The following is a 20,568-nucleotide window of genomic DNA, read 5'->3' as shown; positions in this document are numbered from 1 at the left end:
TCTCATAATCTTCTTTTACTCAGGGCTAACTATTTCTATGGCCCTTTCTCATTGACAATCTCTATATTCTCTTGTCTGTCATTTTATGAACAAAGAGAGAGAATGCCCACATCTCAAGAGCATGCATTTCTCATGTAATCCACTTGTGATTGTTCCAGGAGAATAATAAGGTTCAACAATTCTCTATAGCTCAAATTTCTGAAATTCTTAGATAAAAATGACCTCATTGGATCCCTTCTGTAACTTCATGAGGTGGACAGAGAATACTAGCCCCATTTATCAGATTAGAAAACTAAGGGACAAAAATATTAAGTGATTTCTTTTAATTAGAAGACAAATAATAAAATTCCTGAGCATAAAAATGGAGTCTCCATACACTAATATTTTGTTGTTTTCTGCTAAATCTGCTATTTATAGAGTCTTTGGTATCATGAAATTCATAGCCCAAGTTGTAAGATAAGACAGATGGAACCACTGGAAATGACCAGGAAGGAAATAATAAAGTAAAAAATTAAAAAAGAATAAAAACATGGGGTGTGTGTAGATGAGCAAACCAGAAGGAAAAAATAGGTACAAAAAAGTATAACATTATATTTCAGTATTTTAGAGTGGACTGTCTTTCTTTATATTGATTGTTTTTATTTGTTTTTCAAAAATATTTTATTTATTTATTTATTTATTTGGTGGGGAGGGGCAGAGGAAGAAGAAGAGAGAGAATCTCAAGCAGACTTTACGCTGAGTGCAGAGCCTGATGCAGGGCTCAATCCCAGGACCCCGAGATCATGACCTGAGCTAAAATTAAGAGTCAGAAGCTCAGCCGACTGAGCCACCCAGGCACCCCTTCATATTGGCTCTTGAACTTGAGCTCCCTGAAGTTAAAGCCTGTTGCTTTTGTGGTTCAAGGGAAGCTTCTCAGAAAATACAATCAAATAAAATAAATATATTCTCCCTAAGGAAGCAAAGAAGTCTGAAGACCAGTCCCAGGCTTGATGACTTGCTACAAGGAATTACATGACTTAGTATATAGTACATAGAGTATATAGACTCACAGCTCAGATTTATTGCAGTGAAAAGGATATAAAGCAAAATCAACAAAGGTAAAGGCGCATTGAAAAAAATCCAAAGGAAACCAAATGCAAGCTTCGAAGGGGCCTGTCAGACAGGACACACTCAATTCCTTCAGCAAAGGGTTGTTGAAACACATGGGAAATATCTCCTCCAGAAGCTCACTGGAGCCTGTGACCTAAGTTTTTACTGGGAACTGGGCACATAAGCACCCACTGCCTGGTATGTACCAATATTCCAGAATCCTAGAAGGACAGCAGGTATTCAGCATGAATGATACTGTTTGTACAGTTTAGGCACAGTGAGCCACTCTTATCAGTGAGGGGCCATTTCAGATCACCGTAAGGAACTCTTCACCATTCAAGTTCCCAGATGCCAGCCAAGGCCAATGTTGCAAGCAAGACTTCCTAAGGATAGTGCTCTCAGGCCTACATGTTAATATTCCTGCACTCAGTAAATGCTCCATCAGTCTTTACTATGATCCCAGGTTGATGAGGCTCTAGAACAGAATTTCTTTCTTCTTCTTAGAAAAAGAGAGCCCGGTCTGTTCCAGTAAATAAATACCAGGCATAAGAAATATACTAGGATAGCAGACAGAGGATAAAGGGTAAGGCCAAGTAGCTAATGACTAAATCCATCCGATGGATATATAAATCTCTAGTCTCACTGATGATCCCTAAAGAACATTATTTCTCAGAACCCCTTGAGAGTTAATACTGGCAACTGAGCTATTTCTCTCCTTAAATCCAACCTAAATCTTTCCTTCTTATTGAATGGGGTCTTTCTATCTGGCTTAAGAAAGCCTTCTACTCCCTGTGGGGGTGCAGTTGGTGGCAGCCTTACAGATCATTGGCATCCACGATGAAGAAGAAGTGAGCATGTGGTCCTTAGATCACCACAGCAGGCTTTCAACTTTGATACATACAAAAGTATTTGATTCAGATTACTTGAGGAAAGCGTGTTAGGAGATCTGGTTTTCTTCAGAGAAAATTGAGTCACTAATTAGCTACGTCTCTGTGGGCTCAGTTTTCTTATCTGTAAAATAGGCCTGCAAAGACCATTCTAACTCAAATACCCTCTGATGTAATGGCTCACACACAACACTGTCGTACACAACACCACTGGCATAATTAAAAAGTCATAATGCTCTTGACTGGAATGCCTTTTATCCCACTCAGATTTAGAGGCTAAGATGACAGAAGGCAAGGAGCTGGGGTAGAGGGGGAGTGACGTCAAAAGAAAAACTTATAGGCATTAAAAGGGCATCTAAATAAAAAAGTGGTCTTCCAAATATTCTCCCTACTCAGACACTTTTATTTGGATCATCTAGAACTATTTCTCTGTGTACCAGCTGAACTTCCCCCCTCCTTGGATTTTTTTTTTTTTTTTAAGATTTTATTTGTTTATTTGAGAGAGAGAGAGAGCACGAGAGGGAAGAGGGTCAGAGGGAGAAGCAGACTCCCCGCTGAGCAGGGAGCCCGACGCGGGACTGGATCCTGGGACTCCAGGATCATGACCTGAGCCGAAGGCAGTCGCTTAACCAACTGAGCCACCCAGGCGCCCAAAGAAAAAGTTATAGGCATTAAAAGGGCATCTAAATAAAAAAGCAGTCTTCCAAATATTCTCCCTACTCAGACACTTTTATTTGGATCATCTAGAACTATTTCTCTGTGTACCAGCTGAACTTTCCCCCTCCTTGGTTTTTAATAATAAACCAGCATATTAATTTTTTAAAACAGGAAATGATAGGGCAAAGACTCCATAAACAGCTGAAATGTTAATCACACAAAGGATCCCAAAGCAATTTCATTCTGGACTCCTCGTGGTTATGCATTACAATAGGAATTTTCATTAGAACATTAGCCCTAGGATGCGCTGCTAGGCAAATGACACCTACCGCAGCCTGAATCCCTGGACGGGCTCTTTGAAGAGGCAACCCAGGGCAGAATGTTCCAAAAAAAGGCATATGCATAGATGGTAGTGCCCATGGCAGGGAGGCAACAGAGCGGGTACTTAATCCATGTTGAGGATACTAGGTACTCTGCATATATTCTCTGAATTGGTTTCAACAACTGACTCCTCATGAGGGGATAAGATTATCATGCCACTTCACAGATGATGAAAATGAGGTTCAGAGAAGGAAGGTAACTTTCCCAAAGTCATACAGTCACCTAGTGTATTAGCCTTTCGTTGATGTGTCCTTGCTGCATAAAAAATTACCACAATCTTGGCAGTTTAAAACAACACAATTGCATTATCCCGTGGTTCTCATGGGTCAGGAGTCCAGATATCAGGTTAGCTGGGTCCCCTGCTCAGGTTTCTCCAAGCTGAAATCAAGGTGTGGGCTAGGGCTGTGACGCTTACTTGAAATTTGCAGCCCTCATCCAAGCTCACTGGTTACTGGCAGAATTCATGTCAGGCAGCAGAAGTCACATGCTCCCCTGCCCACGTGACCCATTGGCAGTTTACAACTTGGTTATTTGCTCCCAGGCCAGTCAGCCTCCCCCGTACCCGCTCCAGGATAATCTCTCGTTTGGTTCACTCAAAGTCAACTGGTTAGTAACCTAACCACAGGAATGCTATCCAATCATATTCACAGATTCCACCCATACTCAAGTGGAGGGGCAGGGAGATTGTACAGGGTGTGAGACACTAACGGGGTCACCTCAGAATTCCACCTGCCATGCAAAGCCAGTCAATGGCAGAGCTAAGTAAGGCATGACTTCAGGTCTGTTTACCTCCAAAGCCGTGGAGCTACCTACACGCCTGAGCCAGTCTGGGTTGAAGCAGGAGGCCTAGACAGATATTCCCAATGGTGGAAACTGGCTCAGAAAATTAGAAAAGACAGGGGAAGCCCCAGCTGGCCTGAGTTACTCAGAGGGAAGAGGGATGGCAAGATCTAGTGCCTAAGTTTCCTGGCTAAGTGTCATATTTGAACAAGATCGTTCTGACATTCCTCAAAAACAAACGTCCTCTGTGGTAAAGGCCTGAGGGCATCGGGAGGCATCTGATTGCCCTGCCTCAGTGGCCATATTTCCTTACAGACTGGACCCTCCCAAGGTTCTCCTCTTTCTGCTTATTCTTTTGGCCACATTTACAGAGTGCCTGCTACGAGCCAAGAACTGAGAGTCACTGAGGATAGACAGATGAAAAGACAAGGCCCTGCCCCCAGGAGTTTCAGATCTTAAGTTATGGGAAAGGGATGAAAGTGAATAAATGTAAATGTGTTCAGGGAAATATATATATAAATGATAAGTTAGAGAGGAAGGAGCTTTATCTCCCCGGGAAGGTTCCAGAGAGTTTGATCTGACTCTAAAGAGGGAGAGGTTGTTGAGTGGGTTAGATGAGGAGTGTCGGGCAGTGGGAAGGGGAGCTGGGTGGGGAGGGCATTAGAGGCAGAGGAAACATGTTCCTTAAAACCCTTCAAGGGCTCCCCACTGACTATTAAGATAAAATCCAGGGCCTGAATATGACTTAGAAGCTCCTGTATGATCAGGTTTCTCCTTCCTTTCCAGACAATGCCCCTCCCCCCTTAATATCTGTGGTCTGGATTCATCACTGGTCTTTCACTGGTATGGTTCCCTCTCCTGGAACATTCTTCACCAGTATACTGTTACCACACTTAATTCCCCAACCTATCTTTACACACGCACACGCATGTGTGTGCGTACACACACACACGCTTCTCCTGTCTGATCACTACTTATTCTTCAGTTCTTGGATTAGACATCACTTCCTCTAGAAAGCCTCCCATGGTGCCAAAGCTCTGATTTAAAATGCTTACTGTAGGTGCTCCTATAACACCGTATGCATTACCGGCATAGCATTTATCACTGTGTCTGGCACCTGTCTCCTTGAGGCTACTGGAAGATATAATAGAACTGACTTAAGGGACCAGGTTTATCTTTTCACTCTTGCATCTCCAGGGATTACCAGTTACTTAGAAGGTGATCAAAACTATTTGTTGGATAAATAGATAAAAGGCACAGAGGCAACCTTGTTCATTGAAGAAAATTAAAGGCATCATAGACCAAATGGAAACAAAATTACTCAAATCTTCCATAGCCTAGTGCCTGCACTGGGGTACCTGACATAGACATTAGCAGAAAATTTTTATGTATCTAAATTATACATACAATATGTGTATATACATGTATCTATGTATCATATGTACATATGTATGTATCTGTATACATACACATATATATGCATATATATGATAGTACTTAAATGAAGATTAAAGAGAGACAGTTCTTAAAAAAATGTTTAGAATTCTCATGTTCTGTTGGAGTCACAGTCAAGAAATCAGACCTGCTTTTCATAGTTGCCCATTCCTAGAATGTTGTCTTGCTGCGATAACAAATGATCCCCAAAACTGCAGTGGCTTAAAACAAAGGTTTACTTCTTGCTCACAATGCATGATCATTAACTACTCCAAATATTGGTCACTCACAGACTCGAGCTGAGAGAACAATCTTTATCTCTGGTATATCTCTGGCCATCACACCAGAAAGAAGAAAGAATCCAAGAAAGAAGAGACATCACAAACCTAATAAGCTCATCTTGGAAGTGACATATGTGACTTCCACCTGTATTCCATTAAATAAAGCATGTTCACATGGCTACTCCTGACTTCAACAGGGCAGAAACATATAAACCTCACACAAGAAGGGGTTCTTCAAGGGAGAAGTGGGAAAGTGAAATATTTGACAAACAATACTATAATCCTTCACACCAGGGATCAGCAAGCTGCAAGTCTCTTTTCTGACATTTGGATTTTCCCTTTTCACTTGTTGGCAATTAAGCTTTACCATATTGCCCTGCCACTGGAATAAAGAAAACAAGCTAAGGTTCTAAAGAGAAAGAATCAGAATGCTCAAGTTGGAAGAGTCCATACAGTTCACATAGTCAGAGCACTATATTTTATGAATGGGAAGACTGGCTCAGAGAAGCAGCTGCCTTTCCCAAGGCAACCCTGCAGGATATGAGGGTTAAGACCCAAGTCCCAAACCCCTGGTCTCAGGACTTCGGCTCATTCTTCCATTGTCTACCTAAGATAACCCAACTTAATGTCTACGAATCAGAGCCATGGCTTTGCATAGCACAGATAAAGTTCCTGCCCTTGAACCTGATTTATGGTCCTGCTGAGAGGACCCACCACCCACCCACCCCCAGTGCAATGAGCTTCAGTGGGGCTTTTCTCAAACCAGTTCTCCTCACTTCATTGAGAGAGGCTGTAATTATGCTCAGTTCTTTGCCTGTTTTATAGCTTGGTACTGATATAGTAAGAACATCTACAATAAAAACATCAATGGGGCTTTGTTTCCTTCTGTATAAATTCATTGTCTGGAATCTGACAGCCCCATGTCTTGGTGATTTATCAGAATTAGTCCATTTAGGAAGGAGTGCCTTGCTCAACTGAAACCTGCTCTCTTTATTTTATCCAAACCCTCATATTGTCAGATAGCTTCAACTAAGCTTCCGTATCTCTTTTAAAGTAAAAACAAAACAAAACAAAACAAAATAATTCTTCTCCTAAAGCCTCTCTGTTCTAATCTTTTTCACACTTCTTGATTGTATAATGAACACTGTTTCTTCCTCATCATTTTCTTCCCCACTGACATTCCACGTAACTTGACTATATAATCTGAAGCCTACCTTCACTTATGAATTGGTCAAATCTTAGAGGTGGCAGTAAATGTAATGAAACAGAGAGCTATTTTTAAAGAATAAAGTGTGGTATATTTAGACTTCTGTCCTCAGTTCTTAGCATAAGCTTTTCAATACATCATGGATTTTATGTCCTTCAAACTGTCTATGTAAAAACAAGGAGCACATACTCCACTGTTCTCAAATCCTTAAGAAAAAAGATATGTGCATACTAATGCAAAACATTAGCATTTTGTTCCTTCTCTGATTTTTCAGTCCATTATTTTACTATCTCTTGTTTTCTATTTTTGAAACATTTAAGGCTGCACTTTTGTTCTTCTAATATATTCATGGTATTGATGTGCAAGGCTTAGTGCTAAGAACTGAGCAAACAGTAGACATGCTGAGGAGTCCGAGGATACGGAGACTGGGTGATTCTAAGAAATGAAATAAATGTTCTGTGCCTGTGGAGAGGTTAAAGAATGTTTTCTGACAATTTCCGGATTTGGAGCCTAAAAGGTTGTTTTGGGGTCCCCTATCCCTAAATTGGATTTTAACCCCCTCTTCTCATTTGCTGGCTCTGCAAAGGATACACAGAAGTAAGTAGTTTATGTGGCTTACTTTTGTGCTCCGAGGAATTTGATAAGTGAATTCACCTTCTAATGATTTGTTGTTCTGTAATTTATAACCACACATTCACATATATAACACAGGTGTAGTATTTCCCTGAGCATTCTCCAATATAAATAAACTAAATGATGTCATGTCAGACAAAGGAAATTCTTCAGAGAAAGCCAACGTGGCATACAGAATCCAGAGATGGGGGGCACATCTGATTAGGCAGACTGTGCGCTGAAAAGCTGTTCTGTATCTACAATGCTAGAGTGTGGAAAAGCTGAAAAGTTTGGTTGTTTGAATAGGACTGTTTCCAGAAGACATCATCAACGAGTGGACAGATGACAGGGCTAGTATGAAGAAGCCATCGCTATGCCTTAAAGATCTAGGAACTACACCTGGTCCGAGATTTCATTTCCACAGCTCAGCTTCCTATCTGGCCGTGGTAACTACACCACGACCCTTTCTCTCTGTGACTAAAAATAGCCGACATGATATAAAATACGTTAATAAACACCACAATTCTAAACTACAGTATCTTTTAAATATTTTAATTATTCTTCTGTACACAAAAATAGCACATGTCCACTGTAGAAATACTGGAAAATAAGAAAAGTATAAAGAAGAAAAATTCCATGAAATGTTATTGCTCAGACATAAAACTTCTAAAATATTTGGTATATTTCCTTCTACCTTTTTTATGGGGTGTCCCCATCTGTATCTCCCTATCTATATACCCACACCCTAGAGAAGCCCCTCATCCAACACACACCCACACCCACATAGAGAAGCCCCTCATCCAACACACACACACACACACACACACACACACACACACACACACACACACATAGAGAAGCCCCTCATCCAACACACACCCACACCCACATAGAGAAGCCCCTCATCCAACACACACCCACACCCACATAGAGAAGCCCCTCATCCAACACACACCCACACCCACATAGAGAAGCCCCTCATCCAACACACACCCACACCCACATAGAGAAGCCCCTCATCCAACACACACACACACCCACATAGAGAAGCCCCTCATCCAACACACACCCACACCCACATAGAGAAGCCCCTCATCCAACACACACCCACACCCACATAGAGAAGCCCCTCATCCAACACACACACACACCCACATAGAGAAGCCCCTCATCCAACACACACCCACACCCACATAGAGAAGCCCCTCATCCAACACACACACACACACACACACACACACACACACACACACACACACACACATGGAGTAAGGCCTCCTTCATCACTTTCTAGAAAATTATTTGATCCTTTTGCTTCTTAGTTTTCTTATCTGTAAAATGTATATAAGAATAATGCCGGCTTCACACACCTAGTATAATGATAAAATGAGTGAGTTAGTATATGTAAATGCTTAAATCCTTGTCTAGCCATAAAGGATACTCAAAAATGTTGGCTACTATTATCTCACTGTATATAGAGTAAGTATATCTTACCATTTCCCTTTTTTTAACTTAATACAATACAAACTGTCTCCCCACCTTCCCTGCTATAACCCTAGTCTAAGCTAGCATCCTCCCTCTCTTAAATTACCGCAATGATCATTTACTTGATGTCCCCTGTAGGACCTACTATCTAGTTCCAAATAGTAGATACGATCATTTGTTACAAATATATAAATCAGACCAGATTGCTCTCCTGCTTAAAACCTTCCAATGGTAATTTCCAGTTACACATAGAACAAAATATAAGTTTCTTACTCTATTTACCATTGAGGGATTGGATTCCAACTCATGTCCTAGAATCCTGGTTGGTGTAGCCCACCAAACAGGAATCTGGAGGCAGGTATTCTGGAAGGTGAGTAATAGTCACGTGGCCCCGTCAAGTTCCCAGGCACCTTTTATGGTCCAAAATTGCTAGCCCAAAGCTCTCAGGCTCATGGTTGCAAGGCTCTGCTCCATTTCTAGGACGCTGTCCATGTTCCAGAGAGAAGGGAGTTAAAGGGCAAAAGTGAAAGTCCTCCTTCCACACACTGATTCCATTGGACATCTTTGTGGATGTGCCAAAAACCCCCTAATCCCTACTTCAGGAGCAAGAGACATCAGGAGAGCCAGTATCTTAATTATACACATCGATGCTTGACACGAAACTGGTTGCCTCTGTGGGAAAGATGAGAGATGGGAAGTTAGGGTAAGCAATCAGCAGTATCTGCCAGTTGGTGGCCTGCAACATCCTTCTTCATGCCTACTTGCCCTACCTCTCTCCCCTGACACCACACCTAGCTACACCTGCCTTAGTCCTTGGTATGCACCAAACACCTGCCTGCCTCAAGAAAGGTCATTAGCCTGCTTTCCCTTCTGCCTAGAAGGTTCTGCCCAGTGGCCAGTACGTAGCTGGTTCTTTCAGATCTTAGTGGAAACATAACCTCTTGAGGGAGTCTTACTTGATTCCCTGTGCAAAGTCACCCCCCCACCACCCCCGCAATTGGCTTCATAGCACTTATTGCTAGTTGAAATTACTCTGTTTATTAATTTATTTGTTTATTGTCTGTCTCCTTGACCAGAACATAAGATGCAAGAGAGCTGGGCCTTCACTCCTGACTGTATCCTCAGTGCTCAGAACAGAGCCTGGAACATAGGAAGTGTTAGATTCAGTGAACAAATGCCGAATACATTACAATACTTTCTGTTTTCATTAAATGCTATTCAAGAGATTTAACAGGTGTAAAATATTCCACTGAATAAATGTAACACTATTAACTACTTCCTATGGTTTGCTCCTAGAGTAAACTGAATAATGGTCCCCCAAACGTCCACATCATAATCCCTGGAACTGGAAAATGTATCTAATATGGTGAAATGACTTTGCAGATGTGAATAAATTAAGGATCTTAATTTTAAAGAGATTAAGTTTAAAAAACAGGGATATTGCCTTGGATTATCTTCACGGACCTGATGTAATCACCACAGTCCTCCTAAAAGGGATGCAGGAGGAGTCAAAGTTGGAGGAGAAGGCAACGTGATGACAGAATCAGAGATTGAAATGATGAGCTTTGAACATGGAGGGAGGGAGCCACAAGCCAAGGAATATAGGGGGGCAAGAGAGCTGAAAAAGACAAGGAAACAAGATGCCCTTGGAGACCCCACAAAGAACCAGCCCTCACATTGCAGAAGCCCCTTTTAAGCAACCGACTTGAACAATGAAAACCCGAGTAAGGCAGAAGGGCCCAGTGACCCCCCCCCATCCCTTGGCTGAATACAAGCAGGCCCATAGGCGACCCGCCTGAAAATATCCATAAGCCCTAGCTGACCAATGGGCTACTTACACCTGGACAAAGGTGCCAAAAAAGGACAACTGCATACATCCCCACACCTCCTCACCTTCCCCCTTTCACTACGGCCCCCGTACCACCACCTTGCACAGACAGTCTCTCCTTTGCTGTCTTGCCCACTGCTTCCTTGTGGTGTATTCAATAAACTTCTATCTCCTTTGTTCCGCCTTGGGTGAATTCTTTCACTGCCCATGCTGCTGGCCTCCACCCAATCGGGTCACCCCACACACACCTTGACTTTAGCCCAGCAAAAGTGATTACAGACTTGTGACCTCCAGAAGTTTCAGAGTGGACATGTATTTTAAAGTCATTAAATCTAAAGCTGTTTGTCATAGCAGCAATAGGAAACAAATACAAACATTTAGGGTTTTTCCCCCACTAAGTATTTATTACTGTCATGATGTTATAAAGAACTTCATTTTACAGATATTTTTGCCTGCCTTCCCAGTGATTTCATTAGAATAGTTTCCTAGAGGCAGAATTCCAGGAAGCTTGCACTACCACACAAGCTCCCCAGCTGTGGCTGGGTAAATGTCTCAGCAACCTGGCTATTTAGAAGTCTGCTATTTTGAACCATAGCCACAGGGCCAGTGAAGAATCAACCCACTTTGTGGAACAATCACACAAACACAAAGAGATTGCTTTCCAGGGGAAACAGGACATATACAAAATAAGCAAAAACAAGGGTGCTTTTTTCCTATTTTTCCTTCTTATCATTAACATTATAACATAGAGGTGGGGAGCAGGAATGAGTTAAAATATAAGACCAGAAAAAGCTCGAGTTCAGTTCCAAAGATCTACAGACCTTTGATACCTGCCAGATGGGCCTTTGAAGTGTAAAACAGGATCAGTTCCCTAAGAGAAGGCTGATGCACAAGTCCTGACCTGTGAATTAATCAGAGAAGCCTCTGGATGTGAACAGACAAGGCCGGATAGGGTGCGGGATAGGGTGTGGTCTGTGTATAGGCTGCTTCGCCAGGGTGGTGTCAATGACAAAAGAGAGAAATAATTTACTTGGGGGCCAAGTGACAGGGGTGGAGTGCCTCAGGGCAGAACATGTCAATGACACTCCCTCGGCACACAGTAGGAGCCTGTTGCAAATAATTCAGTATGGAAGCTCGTGAAGGATTAACTTTTGTGCTCTCCAAAATTTCCCTGCGTCCCACCCCAGAACCTTGCAGTTCGGAGTGTGTTTTGTATACCAGCAGCATTACCACTGCACGGGAGTTTGTTAAAAATGCAGATCTCGAACAGCATCCGGACGTAGGGAATCAGGAACTGCATCTTAACAGTATTGCCGCGCGATTCTTAGGCACATTCAAGTTTGAAAACATCAGCCCTAGAGTCTAAGCTGCATAGAAGCAGAGCCTTTGTTGGCTCTGTTCAGAACTGCACTTGCAGTGCCGCAAACACAGCTTGGCATGACTTGGAGGGGCTCAATAAATACTTGTTTTTTCAATGATTAAGTAAGTTAATGCACCGAGCCTTACACGCTGAAGATGAATTTGAAAAGAGGAGGGACTGGTGCATTATATTCTTCGTATTTTACACACATACACACATGTGTGTGCATGCACACACATATTAAAGTCAAAGAATATTTTTTTTGAACCCATACTTAAGGCGCATGAGCACAACCTAAATAGAGACGAACTTTTCTTCTGGCCATTGTGAAAGCCAAAATCCAGGAAAGAGGTTAAAATAATGAGGAAGGGACAGGCAGGACTGGGTAGAGACAGAGAGAGAGGGGGCTCCATGATCAGACTCACAGAAATCCCAAAAAGGTGGAGGTGTAAGGAAACCAGAGATAAGGGAACACTCCAGACCACCCTGCCCTAGATGTCCAAGGAGGGAAGTCTTATTTATGACAGTCTCCTGTGGTCAACAGAAAATAAACAGACCCTAAAAAGAAGTAAGCCATTAAAGATGTTATCACTAGTCCTGCTTACACAAAGGTGCTGTCAGTAGAGAAGTCAAAAAGATTTAAGTTCCCTGGTTAACTTTCTACAAAAGACCAAGCCTAAAAGCCCTCAGTGTCAACTCTGTCAGGACTCCTGAGAGCTTTTTCTGTATCCTTGCTTAATAAAACTCTATCATTTTACTCACTCTCCTTTGTCCACAAGATTCATTCTTCGACTCCGTGAGACAAGAGCCTAGCTCTCCCACATCAATAAGAGGACTGAAACGAGCCTGGGGAAGTTACTCTCACAGCTGAAAAGAGGATGTAGGTCTCTGGTTCACCCCACTATCAAAAAGTCACGCCCCAGCTTGGGCAAAAATGGATCAAGACTCAGAAGGGAATGACAGCCCAGGATCCTGAAACAGAAGGGATCTGGGGAGGCTGGCTCTAAACATGAGTACCACAGACTGCAGATTCCTCCTCCATCCTTGGCATAAATGCAATGTCATTGACTTCTAAGAATCGTTCATATAAGGTAGCAGTCATATCACCATGACCCTGATAGCCTGAAGATTTGGGGCATCATATGAGCCTCCCAGATTGTTGAGTGATTCTAGCAAGGGACTTCTGTGATGACTGAGAGTTAATTTTCTTTCAGCCTTGTGATATAAAGACTGAGCCAGACTTCATTTCACATAAAGAAATAAAGGAGTGTGACATTTCCCTTGTTTATCATTTCCTTTTAAATTTTTATTATGAAAATTTTAAATGGACACAGTGCAAAAAGGAAAAATATATAATGGACCTTCATTACCTATCGTCTAGTCTCAAGAAATATCAATTCATTGCTAAACTTGTTTTATGTGTATCTCCTACCCTCCATCCTGGTTATTTTTATTTAATTTTTATTAACAGCTATAAAGAGATATAAATTCATAGTATTCACCCATTATAAAGGTACAAGTCAATAATTTTTAGTAAAAGTATACAGATGTGCAAATACCACCACAATCTAGTTTTAAAACATTTTCATCACCCTAAAGACCCCCAGGCTCCCTTCTCCCCCCCCTCCCCCCCCCGCCCGAGACCCCCAGGCCTGTTTACAGTCAATTCCCAGACCAGCCCCAGCAACCGCTGATCTGCTTTAGTCTCTAGAGATTGCCTCTTCCGGATACTTCATACATATATGGAGAATTGCATGATACGTAATCTTTTGTTTCTGGATTCCTTCAGTTCTTGAAATTCCTCCATGTTGTAGAGCATATAAGTAGTTCCATTCTTTTTATTACTGGAGAGTATTCCAATGTATGATGATATCACATTTGGTTTATGCATTTACATGTTGATGGGCATTTGGATCTAGTCCGAGGTTTTTGTGTTATAGTAATACTATGGACGTTCATTTAAAAGTCTTGTGTATTATATTTTCATTTTTCTTGGGTAGATACATACGTGTGGAATTGCTGAGTCATATGGTAGCTTTCTGAGAACCTGAGAACCTGTCATCCAAAGTGGTTGCACCATTTTCTCTCCACCAGCAAGCAACATGTGAAAGTTCCAGTTTCTCCACATCCTCCCCAACACTTACTTTTGTCTCTTCTTTATTATAGCCATTCCAGTACATTGGAAGTGGTATCTCATTGGGCTTCTAATTTTCATATCCCTAATGTCTAATGATGTTGAGCATCTTTTCATGTACTTGTGAGCCCTACACATATCTTCTTTAGTGAAAAGTCTACTCAAATACCATGCCCATGTATTAAGTGGGTTGTCTGCCTTATTATTGAGGTGCAATATATATTTTGGACATAAGTCCTTTATGAAATACATGATTTGCAAAATTTTTCTCAAGTTAGTCTGTGGCTTGTCCTGTCATTTAATTAATGATGTTTTTTGAGCCCCTCTGACCATGGATGGTAACAGGGGCCTCACTTACCTTTGGCTACCACATATGACTGGGAAACCAATTTCATCTGACAACTTCTCAGTCTTTACAAAGCACCAAGATCAGCAACTGGAGAAACCAACTCTGGCCCAGCTTCTGGCTAACAGGATGGCCCAGGACAGGGGCAGCACAGGTGCAGCAAAATTCCTCAGGATCCTGATAGCAATTAAGGAGAATTAACATCTTCCAACTCATGAACATGGAATGTTTCTCCATTAATTTAGATACTCTTTAATTTTTGCCACCAGTTTTATAATTTTCAGTGTACAAGTCTCACTCTCCTTTTGTTAAATTTATTCCTAAGTATTTTATTCTTCTGGTGCTATTGTGAATGGAATTATTTTCTAAATCTCATTTTCAGATTACTCATTGCCAGTATATAAAATTACAATTGATTTTTAAAAATCGATCTTGTATCCTGTGACCTTGATGAACTCACTTATTTCCAGTAGTTTTTTCCTGGAGGTCTCCATAGGAGTTTATACATACAAGTGTGACATTTTTTTTTTTTTTTTTGCATCATGTGTTTATGCAATAAAATTCAAAGCAACCTGATTTTAAAGTGAACAAATTAGAATGCACTCAAAATTATTCCAGTTATATTATCGTGCACTGCATATGCCTAAAGGGCAGAGTGAGGGATTGGTCAGTGGGCCATGCTAGGAATCATAGGTCATCTGCAGCCTCTCTTACTTCTTCCACAGCCTTATGAGACAATCTTTCAGTTGGGGGTTTTGTCAAAATGTGCCTATACCTATAAGATTGTGTCAGAGGGGAGAAATCATTGAGAACCGCTGCCTTTGGAAGATTGCTTGGCCTGAAACATGTCTTTAAGGGAGATTCTAGGGAGTCAGATGTGGTCCTCAAGAGCAGGGGCAGCATGGGAAAAAAAAGAAAGAAGGCAATGTATTTTGATGTGCCCATGTGAAAAGTATAAAAAGGTGAGAAGCATCTTCCCTACTTCACAGAGGGTCTAGATAAAATTGGCAAAATTGGCATTTGAGTCCTGCACAAAGTATACAATTCAAAGAACTGGATAAAGTTAGTGGAAAAAAAGAGGTGTGGCAATGACTAACATTGCCATAAAAGTCCCAAAACCCTAATATTGTACTATAACTGAGTTAGGATCATATCATATCACTGAGTTAGTATGTGTTAAAGCACTTAGCTCAGAGTTTGGTTAATAGTGAATGTTCCATAGATGGTAGTTGTTTATATTATTACTATTACTTTTGCAACTAAGACGAGAGGCATTCTGTGACTGTCTATAACCAGTATTTGTAATGCTAAGAGCAGTCTCTGCTCAATCTTATGGCCATTTCAAAAACAATCCTTATGAGGCTCTGGAAGTAGAAAAGGCAGTTCAGGATAGAGGTGGACTTCAGAGGTAAAGGCTAAGAAAGATGAAAAACACCAAAACCTTGTACTAACCACCATGGCAATCAAAACTACACACTGTTTTTCACATGTCCACTGCAGCATTATTCACTACAGCCAAGATAGGGAAACAACTCAGTGTCCATCATACATATGGAGATATGTACACACACACACACACACACACACACACACACACACACACACACACACACACTGGAACATTATTCAGCCATGAGAAAGAAGGAAATCCTTCCATTTGTGACAATAGTGATGGATGTTGAGGGCATTATGCTAAGTGAAAAAAGTCAGAGGAAGACAAACACTGAATGATATCACTTATATATGGAATCTTAAAAAGCTAAACTCATAGAAACAGAGTGTAGTGGTAGCTACCAGGGGCTGGGAGATAGGGGGAAATTGAGGGGATGTTCGTCAAAGGGTATAAACTTTCAGTTATAAGACAAGTAAGTTCAGAGGATGTAATGTGTAGCATGGTGGCTATAGTTAATAATGCTGTATTATATTCGTGAAAGTTACCAAGATAGTAGATCTTAAATGTTCTTACCGCACACACACAAAAATTCTGTAATGTGATGGAAGTGTTAGCTAACACTCTGGTAGCAATCATTTTGCAATTTATAAGTGTATCAAATCAACACACTGTATATCAGATTTATCAATGTTACACATCAATTATAGCTCAATAAAGTTGGAAAAAAAGACTACAGAGTGCTTGTGGAGAGACTAGTGAATAAATGGCATGCATCTGTACATGTGAGTGTTTATATTCAGAAAATCTATTTCAAGCTTATCTGTAATCATATTTAATTGCATCTTTAATTTCTAAATTGCCAGATTAAGACACAAGCTCCTTTCTCATTGATACTGCAATCGCCTGACAAAAAGGAGGCTGTTGTGTGGCCAGCAACTACAGCCTGAAGGGACAGTTTCAGAACAGAGTCCTCTCTGCCCCAACTCTCTCTTCCCTCTCCTTTGCCTCTTCTCCTCACCCCTGCTCTAGCTAAGGGCAGAGACAGGGAGGTTACAGACTCACTGATTTGGGAAGAGAGGCTCTTTTGGCTACATCTAGTTCATTTGGCTACAACATACAACCCAAAGACCAAGTTCAACTTGGTTGGAAGGTTTTCAGACCCTACAAAGCAAGGGATCCACATCTGGAGAAACCACCTCTGTCTTGTCCCGCCCCTTCGACTGAAAGTCGAAGCCTGCCTGACAGGATGGCCCAGGACAGGGGCCCCCAGAAGTGGCCTAAATTCAGTAAGGCAGCAAGAATGTTCAGGTGGTCAGCCTCCCCCCCCCCCCCACCCAGGAGAAACAGGCATTGTTTGGGCTTCCTGGTAATAGGGCAGTCCCTGCCATCTCAGCTTCTCTGTCCCTAAGCAGACAGACAATCCTACAGCCAGCAGAATGAGAGGCCCAGGTTGCTGAAGGAAGCAGGGAGCCAGCACATCGATTTCATCTGTGTGATGCCTGGCACATAGTGGCTGCAACCTCAGGAGACAATGGAATAAACATTCTAGACTCAACTTTGCCACATGGCAAGTGAAGCCATTTCACTTCCTTCTCTGTTTCCGCTTCTGCATATTGGAAACCTAATAATTCCTACCTGCAAGGTTGCATCAAGGATAAAAAAGGAGCATATTCTAGAATGCTCTCTGTGAAGTTCAAAGTGCCACACGAATAGGAACCAAAAAGTGACAAGCTGCCTCCATGGTGCTATGTCTAAACTTGGCCCAGATATTAATATTTAAGTGGCTAGAAGCAGGGCCAGTTTTCATACTGACATTCTTCTAAGAAAAGTAATTTTAATTATAAGATTGTATATATTATTTTAATAGAATTCTATGTTATTTTCATTTGATTGAAATGAGTACGGTCATAAACAGTTTTGTTTTTTTTTTTTTTGGTCCTTGAATTGGTCCCTGTACAAAACAACAGTGTTTATCATGGCTCTAACTGGTTCCCTTGTTTCAGGCTGACAGTCTCTGAGATTCATCCTTCACACCACTGCCAGCCTGCTGTGGCTCAAAGACAAATCTGAGGTTGACTCCTCTTTTTCCCTAAAGACCCATATCCAATCAGTCAAGTCTTATGGATTCTGCTTCCTTAATATCTCTCAAATCCATCCATTTCTCTCCATCCCACCTGACATGCCTCCATTTTAAGTCACTATCATTTCTCATTGGAAACTAATGAAATCGCAGCCCACACGGTCACTCCTAGGAGCCCCTCATGTTGCTCTTTTATCTCTATTCCTTTCTCCATACTGCAGCCAGAATGATCTTCCTGAAGTGTGAATTCTCTCATGGACCTGCCGGCTGGAACCTGTGAATGTCAGCATGATCAGGATAAAAGTCCTAGCTGCCGGACCAGGTGTCCCGGCTCTTTCAGGTCCAGTGTTTAGGTTCAAGTCCTCGCTCCGCCTCTGTGCCTGACCAGCTTGCCCCACTCCTGCACTTTCCACTCTGGCCACCCTAGTGGTATAAGGCCCCCCAAGCAACGTTCTCACCCCAGGAGAACGCTCTAACAGCTCCCACACCCACTGCCTTCACATGCCTAATTCCTTACCTCATCATCACCATCACCTCCTTTGGGAATCCTTCTGCGGCCCCCTAAGACCAGGCTAGGTACTCTTGCTCTGCATCTTCATAGTGCTTACCATCTCCTTGTACTTACCTATTTGCACTGTTACTTATCTAATTGCTCTTATGGTTCATCAGCTAGACCATCAACTCCCCAAGAGCACAAACGGATCCTTGGTCCTGCTACATCCCAATAGTGGATGTTGTATTCTCACGCAGATTTCTTCCCATCTACTAGCTCCTGGGGATACTGATAACTGATGGTTCAAAGCCATATCCTTTGCTGGGCATTGCCCCAGGCTCCAAAATACTGCCTTCTCTGCGGTTACAGCCTGTTCTCAGGGACACTGGGCCACCAATGACCAGATGACATTGACATACAAAGGTCTGGCCTCCTTTCCTCTTTGGGACAACTCTATAGGGTTGGCTCCAGCACTGCCAGTAAGACTGGGCAGGGCCTTAGCTGCAACCACATGGAGCACCTTCTTCTCTCCCTACCCCATCCTGTCATCCTCACTTTTGTTCAGGTGTATCTCCCCAGATATTCCCCAGGAAGCCATCTGCACACAGTTCACAATATTCAGTATATTCCCAGGGAACCCAGTCAAAAATAGTCCTCATACCCAATGTAGTACCTGGCCCAAAATGTATTTGACATATGGACTAATAAATGGATAGATGCCTTTTTAAAGCCAAGTCACAGAGAAGAAAATTTGTATGATTTATGTTTCCATTTCTAATGCCCAGCACAGGGCCTGACTACTTACTTGCTTGAATGGTCCTTCAAATGTTCTCTCTTATGATCAAGGGAACAGTCTTCTGGAGGCATATGGCTCCTTTCTTTATCCATCAGGTCCAAAGTGATACAAGCTAAAAGCATCAAAAGAATGTAAGATTACATTACTCTGCATAATAAGGAAATTTATTGCCTTCAAAGGAAGAAAATTTATATGGCAAATTACAAAGCAGTTAGAAAACACTGTTTTTCATTAGGGTTTAGAGGGACTGTGTTCTCCCCAAGAATTAAAATAATTTTAGGGTGAGCTATGTGCTGTTCTAACAGATCTAAAAGGACTTTTTAAAAAGTGGTATCTTTAGGAAAATCCCCTGCCTTGGAGAGCACATGCCCAAACTGAACGATGCTATGAGTCTTGAAGCACCAAGACCCACTCGTGCTGAACCACTCTGCAGCTCCTTGGGTTATCAGAAGAAATCACTGACTGTCCAAATAAAAACTCCAGGGTTCTACCCTGAACTCACAGACTTGTACTTGGGGAAATGACTTAATGAGGGAAATCACAATGAGACTCAGAAGGACCCAATGGATAAGGGTTGGATTTTTCCAGAATAGAGTTGCAATGAGGAAATCCAGAAGATAAGGCTCTCAAGGATGGGCAAAACCAGGGATAAGGAAGTCAGAATAGAAACTGTGGATGTATTTAAAGAGGACCCATCCAGGAAAGGGTTGCCTTCTTAGTCAATACACATATGTTTGGACCCTGGGAAAGTTATATTTAGTACTTGGCTCTATTTTTTCTTTTTTCTTTTTCAATAGATTTTATTTTTTTAGAGCAGTGTTAGGTTCATGGCAAAATTGAGCAGAGGATATACAGATATACAGAATCCCCATATACCCCCCGTCTCCACACATGCACAGCCTCCCCATTATCAACAGAGTGTACATTTGTTATAATTGATGAACCTACCTTGAAACCTTATTATCACCCAAAGTCCACAGTTTGCAATGGGTTCATTTTTGGTGTTGTATAATGAGTTTGAACAAATGTACAATAACATTTATCTACCAGTAGAGTATCATACAGAGTAGTTTCTAGACCCTAAAAACTTTGGTGGGTCAATTCCTTTTTAAAATTACCCATCCCTCAGTAAAAAAAATTACATATATGTACACATGTATACACATAGCTTGGTATTCTGAAGTAGTGATTCTGGAGAGGCTGGGGGTTGAGAGACGGAGCAGCTGCCTATTGAGGAGTGGTTTTCTGGACTTCCATGGGCTAAGGTGCAACGTAATGAGGAGGGGCTCATCACCAAGTGAGAAGTGTCAGAGAAGAGTCAGCTA

General features: G+C 41.8%; 1 long non-coding RNA gene across 4 annotated transcripts in view; it reads right to left on the bottom strand.

Annotated features, from left to right (window-relative positions):
* Positions 1–20,568, bottom strand: part of LOC113929572 — a 56,991-nt gene that overhangs the window by 19,168 nt on the left and 17,255 nt on the right. For 3 of the 4 annotated variants that reach the window (XR_003522251.2, XR_003522267.2, XR_003522276.2), the window contains exons 2-4: positions 19,253–19,355; positions 14,494–14,658; positions 9,096–9,485 (exon numbers count right to left, since the gene is read on the bottom strand). This is a non-coding gene — a long non-coding RNA (uncharacterized LOC113929572). The remainder of the gene's footprint in view (positions 1–9,095; positions 9,486–14,493; positions 14,659–19,252; positions 19,356–20,568) is intronic. The other variant, XR_003522262.2, reaches the window with a different exon arrangement.

Source organism: Zalophus californianus, chromosome 4 (assembly GCF_009762305.2).
Source record: "Zalophus californianus isolate mZalCal1 chromosome 4, mZalCal1.pri.v2, whole genome shotgun sequence".
Lineage (NCBI taxonomy): Eukaryota > Metazoa > Chordata > Mammalia > Carnivora > Otariidae > Zalophus > Zalophus californianus.
The sequence above is the reverse complement of the archived record's forward strand: the minus strand, read 5'-3'. Positions and strand labels throughout refer to the sequence as shown.